Source organism: Heterocephalus glaber, unplaced genomic scaffold (assembly GCF_053883595.1).
Source record: "Heterocephalus glaber isolate CG9 unplaced genomic scaffold, H.glaber_assembly_v1.0 deba00000901, whole genome shotgun sequence".
In the NCBI taxonomy this organism is placed as follows: Eukaryota; Metazoa; Chordata; class Mammalia; order Rodentia; family Bathyergidae; genus Heterocephalus; species Heterocephalus glaber.
Window position 1 is genome coordinate 3,375,150 of NW_028258171.1, and position 8,339 is coordinate 3,383,488.

The 8,339-nt window shown below is 36.7% G+C and overlaps 1 pseudogene; it reads left to right on the top strand.

Moving 5' to 3' along the window:
* Positions 1 to 1,688: 1,688 nt before the first annotated feature.
* Positions 1,689 to 6,101, top strand: LOC147828811 (putative T-complex protein 1 subunit zeta-2; annotated as a pseudogene).
* The last annotated feature ends 2,238 nt before the right edge of the window (positions 6,102 to 8,339 follow it).

The window sequence follows — 8,339 nt, forward strand, 5'->3', positions numbered from 1 at the left end:
TTGTACTTAAGGAGCAATGAGAGGAAGGAGCCCATATGCTACGATGCATCCCTCAGGCTCCAATGGTCTTTTGGATTTAGTTTAGTGCTCATGGCTGCCACAGAAACCACAGGGTGGCCTTCCCCTAATCTCGCCTAAGGACTTTAAAATAACTTCCTTACAATGAATGAAAGACAAAACAAATTTTTTTTTAAAATTGAAACTCCTGCTGCTGCCAAAGGAAGAGCCAAAGCTTCTTTAGCTATGCTTGTAGTGCACCGCAGGAGTGCTCGCCATTAGTGGGCAAAAGTAGCAATGTGCTGTGACTCATGAGCTGCCACACAGAAGAGCACAGGCCAGCAACCAGCGACCACAGGTCCTGCCTCAGCAAGACCTACCTGTGTCTCCCTGTGGAAACAGGCAGTGGAGTAACTGGCTTGCAGATGCCCCTTTAAGATTATACCACCAGCAGGATTCTCTCATAACTTGCACAACAACAAATTCGCCTAATACTACTGTATCTTTCTTTTGTGTATTTATTAGATTCTGGTTTCTCTTCTAATAAATTTTCCTTAAATACTGTCTTATTTTGTTTTCCACAAAGTAAATTTTAATTACTATAATGGAAGGTTTTTTTGGGAAATAAAGGAAAACATTCTATCTTTTAAAACTAGCTATATTTTTTGCTAAGATGTAGATGTTTATTTGGACACCTGCCTGGAAGTTTATACTTCTGGAGCTGACAATTTTATTTTTTTTAGAAAAGAAATTCCTTTGAAAACATTTTGCTGTGTTTTTTGATATTATTTGACTATAATAAAATTTCCATAGAGTTTGTAAGCTAACTCCTACTGTCTACACAATAGAAATACTTTACTTGCTGGGTGTAAATCCTGGTGCTTTCTCAGAGAGGAGTGAATGAAGTCATTTTTAATAATTATTTTAACAGGAAAATGCTACTTCCCTTTTGTTATGAAGGTATTTTTCTCAAATTTCAGCTGTAATTTTGATAGTTTGACATGAATAGAAATCTTGAAAAATGGTAAATGATAACTTTAGGTTATAAAGCTACTATTTGCTTCAAAACAGAGGTAAACCTAACACTTAAGGTCGTAATAGATTAACTTGTACCAGACTTGCCTTCTTGCCACATAAAGATGTTAAGATGGACAAAATATATGAGGAACTGCTTTTAAGCAATGCACAAATAAACTAGGGCTGTGATTCTTAAGAGAGAGGACACACATTCATTCTTTTCACTAAGATTTTCTGTGTGGGTTAAGTTTGCAGAATTCAGTACATTGAAGTAAAGCTAAAATACATGTTAAAAAACCCTGCAATTTGGGACAATTTTTAATATAAAACTAAAATAGCATTGAATGATCCCCACATAATAAGATAAATGTCAATGAGCTAATATTTCATATATATGAGTTCTTCCTTTTAGAAGAAAAAATCCAAGTAATAAATATAAAAAGAATAAGAGAAACTCAAAATCACTATTAAGCAAGCATTAAAGAAATAGTTGATGCAGCTTGACATAATAAAATCAGTGAATAACATCTTGAGGACAAAGAATATATTAGTAGTTTCAAAGTACTTTCTTTTAAGGTAGTTATGGGTTACAAAAGAAAAATTTTAATATCATAGTTAAACCCGAAAGAAAGCACCTTAATCCAGTAATCAAAGTAAATATCATCAATAAAGCCATGACCATCAGGTAAGTCCTGAAATGATGCCATGAGAATAACAACAGAACTCATGCGACTTTCTTCTCCAAAATGCATATGCTGAGCCTAATCGTGAAAAAGCACTGGGTAAACCCAAACAAGATGACAATAAATAAAATAACACACAAGAATTTGTCAGACGTGGTGAAGGTCATGAAAGGAAAGGAGACCTATCACAGAATAAAGGACAATAAAAACATAGGATCTTAGATTAGATTTCCCAATAGCACTATGACATTAAGGGAAAATTTAGTGAAATTCTGACAATGTCTTCAATTTTGTTAATAGTGCTATTCTAATTTTAATTCCTGGGTTCAATTATTGATTTATAATGTTGCAACTGTTGCCATTAAGGAAAGCTGTATGAAAAGTTTACAGAAACTCCCTCTACCATTTTGGCAAAATGTAAGTCTAGTATTACTTCAACATAGAGTGCTTTAAAAACTGAATATTGTGTTAGCTTTCCATCACTGTGAGGAAAAACAAAGCTGAGCTAATTTAAAAGGAGGAAAGATTTATTTTGAGTTGCAGTTTCAGAAGTTTCAATCCATGGTCACTTGGGTGCTGCGTGACAAGGGAGGACCTCATGGCAGGGAGTATATGGTGGAGCAAAGCTGCTCAGGTCACGATGGCCACAGAGCAGTGAGGCCATAGTGCTACCATTCCCAGCAAAGGCATGCCCACTGTGACCCAACATTCTCCCCTGGGCCCCACCTCCTCAAAGTCCTACTACCTCCCAACAGCAGCACAGCCTGAGACCAAGCCTTTAAAACTCGGCTTTGGAGGACATTTAAGATTCAAACAATGACAAATGGAAACTGTGTAATGTTATATGCACAATATCAAGCAATTTAATGTTAACTGAGTTAGAGTCTTAGTCAAAGAGAGAGACAAGGTCACAAAATAATGGGAAAATACAGCTAAGAACTTCTCTAAATTGGTGGAAAACGTTAGCTTATTAACCCCCAAATCCCAGTAAAGCCTAAGAAAGTATTATCAAAGAACGCTTCATGTAGCTACATTACCCTAGGCATGTAAACCATGGTTGAACTGTTAACAGTGAAAGTGTCTTAATACAGAATAGATTTGCGGTAGTATTTCCAGTTATTTTCTACTTCTTGTCATTAATATTGTATGGTAGAAGACTACAGATTACTTATTCTTCAAAAAGACTTAAAAAGACTTATGATTGTGATACTTGTGGCACAGATTCCCAATTTCTTGACATTTTGGGTTGCTTTTTAAGATTGGATTAGTCTTTTAAATTTTACTAATTTTACTTAGATGGCAAGTGACATAGTAATAGCATTTTGGCTATGCACTCTACGTTGTACTTATTCAGCTTTTCCTGTAGAAGGAACTTTTATCCTTTTCTAGTTTTGAAATTTATAATTGGATAACTACATGAACTGTAAAACAAAACCTTACCCAAATAACATTGGCTATTTTTTGGCATGAATCCTTTTCAAATTTTCTTCTTTCTCTTTTCATCTTTTTCACTCAAACTTTTTAACAATTTTGTACTCTTTATTTATATTCTCTTGTATTAATCTATTAAACATGTTTTATTTCTCCATTTCCAAAGAGTTTTAAAATTATTAAGAAGTTAAAAAGAAAAAGTTCAAATAACTATAAGAAATTAATTATGCACTGATGGGAGTGCATAAAGAAATGTACATGGAGGAAATATAAACCATACTATTAGCATTAAATGGACTTCCTGAATATTGATAATTCATTTTTCATCCATTACCTCTCCTGAAGATTGAAAATACACTGAAAAAAGGTACATTTATTTTATTTATTTTTTAAGCTGGGAGAAGAAAAAGATTTTTATTTTGTTTCTTCTGTTTCTTTCTTTTTTTGGAGGAAAACATTTATTGGGTCATTTTATATATATATATATATATAAAATGATAACACTCATCATAGGGAATTTCTGATTTTTTTAAAAAAAAGTTTGATATTTTGTCTTTTTCTGACCTCTTCATTTAATGTGATTCATGTGTCTACTTGAGTTTACACCTGTGTTCTCTCCAAGTTATTTTGTCCTGTTTATAATATATAATTAATAATAATTTTCTATTTGGGGGATAAATCTTCAACACTTTCTGAGATTTCATGAAATATTTCTTAAGTCAGAAATCTCTCTTCATACAGTGGAGATTTGTTAAGTCATGTCTACGTCTAAACAGGCGTGTTTTATATTTAATATAAACAGGCCATTCATGACACCGTGTGACTCAGCGTTTTATGTCGGCTGTATGACAAACTTAAGTACTACCTCAGTCTTTTTTTGAATTTAACTTCAGCTGTACATCAGTGTAACAATTTATCATATTTAAATGGAAAGGTTTAAACTATATTTAGTTCTACTGATGCAGTCTGAAAGATAGCAGCATCAGAACTATATGCCATGAGTAATTTGGGGACTGTCATTTCCACCCTGGTCTATAGATAATATGCTAAATCCCCAGTCATTAACTGTATTTCCTGCTGAGATGTGGTGGCCAACTTCGGGAGAAATGCAAATAGAAGCTAAAACCACATCTTCATGTTTGACAAGAGGAAAGTCCACAGCCATATGACTCTGAAATTCTGCCATAAGCAATCTTGTATAAATGTCTCTGAACTTAGGATCGATGGACATGTTGAAATTCAAATGAGGGCTTGAGAGTCCCAAGGTTTGTCTAAAAGCTCAAGATGGAACTCTTTAGCAGTGACCTCAGGCCTTTAACACCAGATTCTTTGGGGCTACTGCCTGTCCATCTCTAATTTAATCCTAAATTAGCTGTTCTAATTCTGAGCATAATTAATCTTATGTGAATGTTATTAAAATGATCAAGACAGACCAATACTGTATTGTTGATAACAGGAAAATATTTTCCTCAAAATTCATTAATAGGGATTTTCATTTGTTACATCTGTTTCCCCATGTATTGAATAAAAAGTGCTGCAAGCTAAGGGGTTTTTGTCTTTGCTGCCCAGAGCAGCACTGATCAGACCCAAAGCTCAGCTTCTTCTCAGTCTCATTTTTCTACCTTTCCTGTAATTCACCATGTGCTGCCGTGGCTCACAGGAGACTAGGACTTACTGCAGAGGTTCTGGTAACGTCCCCTTCCCCTGTTCCCTACATTTGGCGCCCAACGTGGATGTGAATCGGATCCACAAGTGAACTCACCTGTGAGACAAACTCGGAGTAAAAGAGACAACACGTGGATCTCCCAGGATGATTTCCAGACTTGGACGAGGGACACTGGTGGTAAGAGTGTCCAGCTGGGGGAATGTGAGACCATAGGTCATGCTGGTGGAACCACCAACATCTCAGAAAATGAGTGATAGCACCCTGGCCGAGAGCGATGAGCCAGCTGCACCTCAGGGACCCACCTCACCAGCGACAACCAACAAATCCATGGCAGGGTCCAGGACTGAGATGATGCCCCAAGAGGAATAATAATTATAGATTTATGTCTTGTTTCTAGTGTTGGCAACATCAAACTCACCAAAGATGGCAATGTGCTGCTCCATGAGATGCAAATTCAACACCCAGCAGCTTCCTTGACAGCAAAAGTAGCAACTGCCCAGGATGACATTACAGGAGATAGTACTACTTCAAATGTTCTAATTATTGGAGAGTTACTAAAACAAGCTGATCTTTACATTTCTGAAGGCCTGCACCCTGGAATAATAGCTAAAGGATTTGAAGCTGCAAAGACAAAAGCACTTGAGGTTTTGGAGGAAGTTAAAGTAAAAAAGGAGATGAAAAGAGAAATCCTCTTGGATGTGGCTAGAACATCTTTGCAAACAAAAATTCATGCTGAACTGGCTGATGTGTTAATAGAGCAGAGTCAGAAGAAAGGGTTGCTGTGTTTTCTGCTGTTGATGTACTCAGGTGGCCCAGGATCTTCGTGCTATCTGGTTAGGGCTTTTGGAGGCTTAAAGACACTGGCACTCTCACTACCCACTGACCTCTGTCTTATTCTCTACTCAGCTCCACTATCAATGTTACCTCAGGCTGTGGTGGATTCTGTTTTGGCTGTTAGAAGATCAGGTTATCCTATTGATCTCCTCATGGTGGAAATCATAGAGATGAAGCATAACTCAGAAACAGATACAAAGGAACTGACCCATTTTCCTTAGATACTCTTGCAAAACATGGAACAGTAGCTCTCTGCAGAACAAAAAGAAGAAATATGGAAAGGGTGAAGAAAAGTTCACTTATATAGAGGGTTGTGTTAACCCTCGCTCTGTCACCTTGTTGATCAAGGGACCAAATAAGTGTACTCTTACATTAATCAAGGATGCCATAGAGATGGGCTTTACGCCATCAAAAATGCCATTAAAGATGGAAAAACACAATCCAGACTTGAAGCCTTTGGTAGTTCCATCTGATTCTTAGAACTTAGGATGCATAGAATGAATGGATTACTCTTTATAAAAAATATCACTTCAGAGAAGGTGAGCCAGTCCCAGCACCCGGAAGGAAGCTACCCACCACCATTCCAAGCTCCCAGGAGAGAGAAGCTGAGCTGGTCCCAGCACCTGGAAGGAAGCTCCCTGCCTCCATCTTAAGCTCCTAGGGCAGAGAAGCTGAGCCAGTTCCAGCACCTGGAAGGAAGCTCCCTGCCTCCATTTTAAGCTCCTAGGGCAGAGAAGCTGAGCTGGTTCCAGCACCTGGAGGGAAGCTCCCCCACCACCATCCCAAGCTCCTAGGGCAGAGAAGGTGAGCCATGTGGGCACTAGAAGCACCCCCCCCCAAGTGGAAATGAGAAGACATGTAAACAAGCCTCAAAAACAGACTTCCAGATCACCTACAGCAACCCCAAAGGGAAATAAGGTGGAACAATCTGATACTCAACCACCTGGACTCTCTGAACTGGCAACAAAAGAGGATCTGGGAAAAATGAAATCAGAAATAATTACTCAGAAAACAGCAAAGATTGTGCTCATGGTGCAAGACATGATTAATAAATCTAGAGAGGACATAGATAAAAAATAGAGGATCTGAGGAACATAATGGAATCCCAACATAGGAAACAAATGGAATCCATAAAACAGATACAAACAGATTTCCAGGAGATTAAAAACTCCATCAAAAGTCTGTGCAGCAGAATGAACCAATGTGAGGACAGAATTTCAGATATAGAAGATAAGATTGCAATTAGTGAGGAGGAAAAGAAAAATTGCTTTAAAATTGTAAGGGAACATGAGAAATCAATCCAGCAGCTGCTAGACGATGCAAAGAAGAATAACATAAGACTGATTGGAGTCAATGAAGAAAGAGGAGAGAATGCAGATGATATGAAAAATCTGTTCACAGAAGTGATGGCAGAAAACTTCCCAAGGAGAGGAAAAGAACTTGACATATAGATAAGTGAGGCATACAGGACTCCCACTAGCCTTAATAAAAAAAAATCTATGCATAGGCATATAGTAGTTAGGATTCCAGAAATCCAACAGAAGAATAAAATTCTACAAGCAGTGAGAGGAAAGAAACAAATCACATACAAAGGAAAGCCCATCAGAATCACAGCAGACTTCTCCATGCAAACCCTCAAGGCAAGAAGAGCTTGGAGTGATCGATTTCAAGCCCTAAAGGAAAACAGCCTCCAACCCAGATTGATGTACCCTGCAAAACTATCTTTCAAAATTGATGGAGAAATAAGATACTTTGATGATAAAGAGCACCTCAGGAACTTCACGAATACCAAACTGGCACTCCAAAAAAATTTTAGACAATACCCTAGGAAAAGACAATGAGGATCACAACCCCAGGAAACCCAGCAGAATGAATCCATTGGGCGTGACAAATTAAACACAAAGGGGGAGAATCCAACAAAAAGAAAAAGTTATGACAAGACTTTTAAAACTTTTAACTTCATCTCCTTAATGAGTGTATAATTCAATCTTATTATTGTACTGATTAGTATTTTTCTGATTCTAGAGTTGCACACCTTTCCTTGTGCTATGCTGGCTATTTATCATCTTCTTATGTCTACATTTTAATTGGGTTGTCTATTAATGAGCTCTAAGAATTCTTGATATATTCTGGTCATAGGTTATATGCATTGTAAATATGGTCTGTTTAAGGACTACTTTTCATTTTAATGATGTCATTCAAAGTTCTAAATTTTGATGGAATCTCATTTATCAATTTTTTTCTTTTATACATCATGTCTTTTGTATCCTAGGTAGTTCTTGCCTACCCTGAAATCATAAATATTTTCCCTTATAATTTCTTCTTAAAGTTTTATACTTTTAGGCTTTCTTATTTAGGTTCATAGATCCCTTCAAGTTATTTTCATGTATGGAAATAAAGGGTTAAGGTTAATTTTTTATATATGGATACCAGGTGTTCTAGTGCTATTTTCTGAAAACACTTTCTTTTCCAAGGTCTTGAATTGAGTTTATATTCTATAAAATGCTAATGTGAAATAATCTTTCAAAACTCAGTGGACCATATATGTGTGGCTCTATTTCTATATTCTCTGTTTTATTCAAATGATCTACATGTCTTTCCTTACACCAACACTGCCTTGATTACTGTAGCTTTAGAAGAAGTCTTAAAATTAGGTACTAAATGTCTTCCAACACTGTTTGTGTTTTTGTTGTTTTTAACTTTTCTAGGTC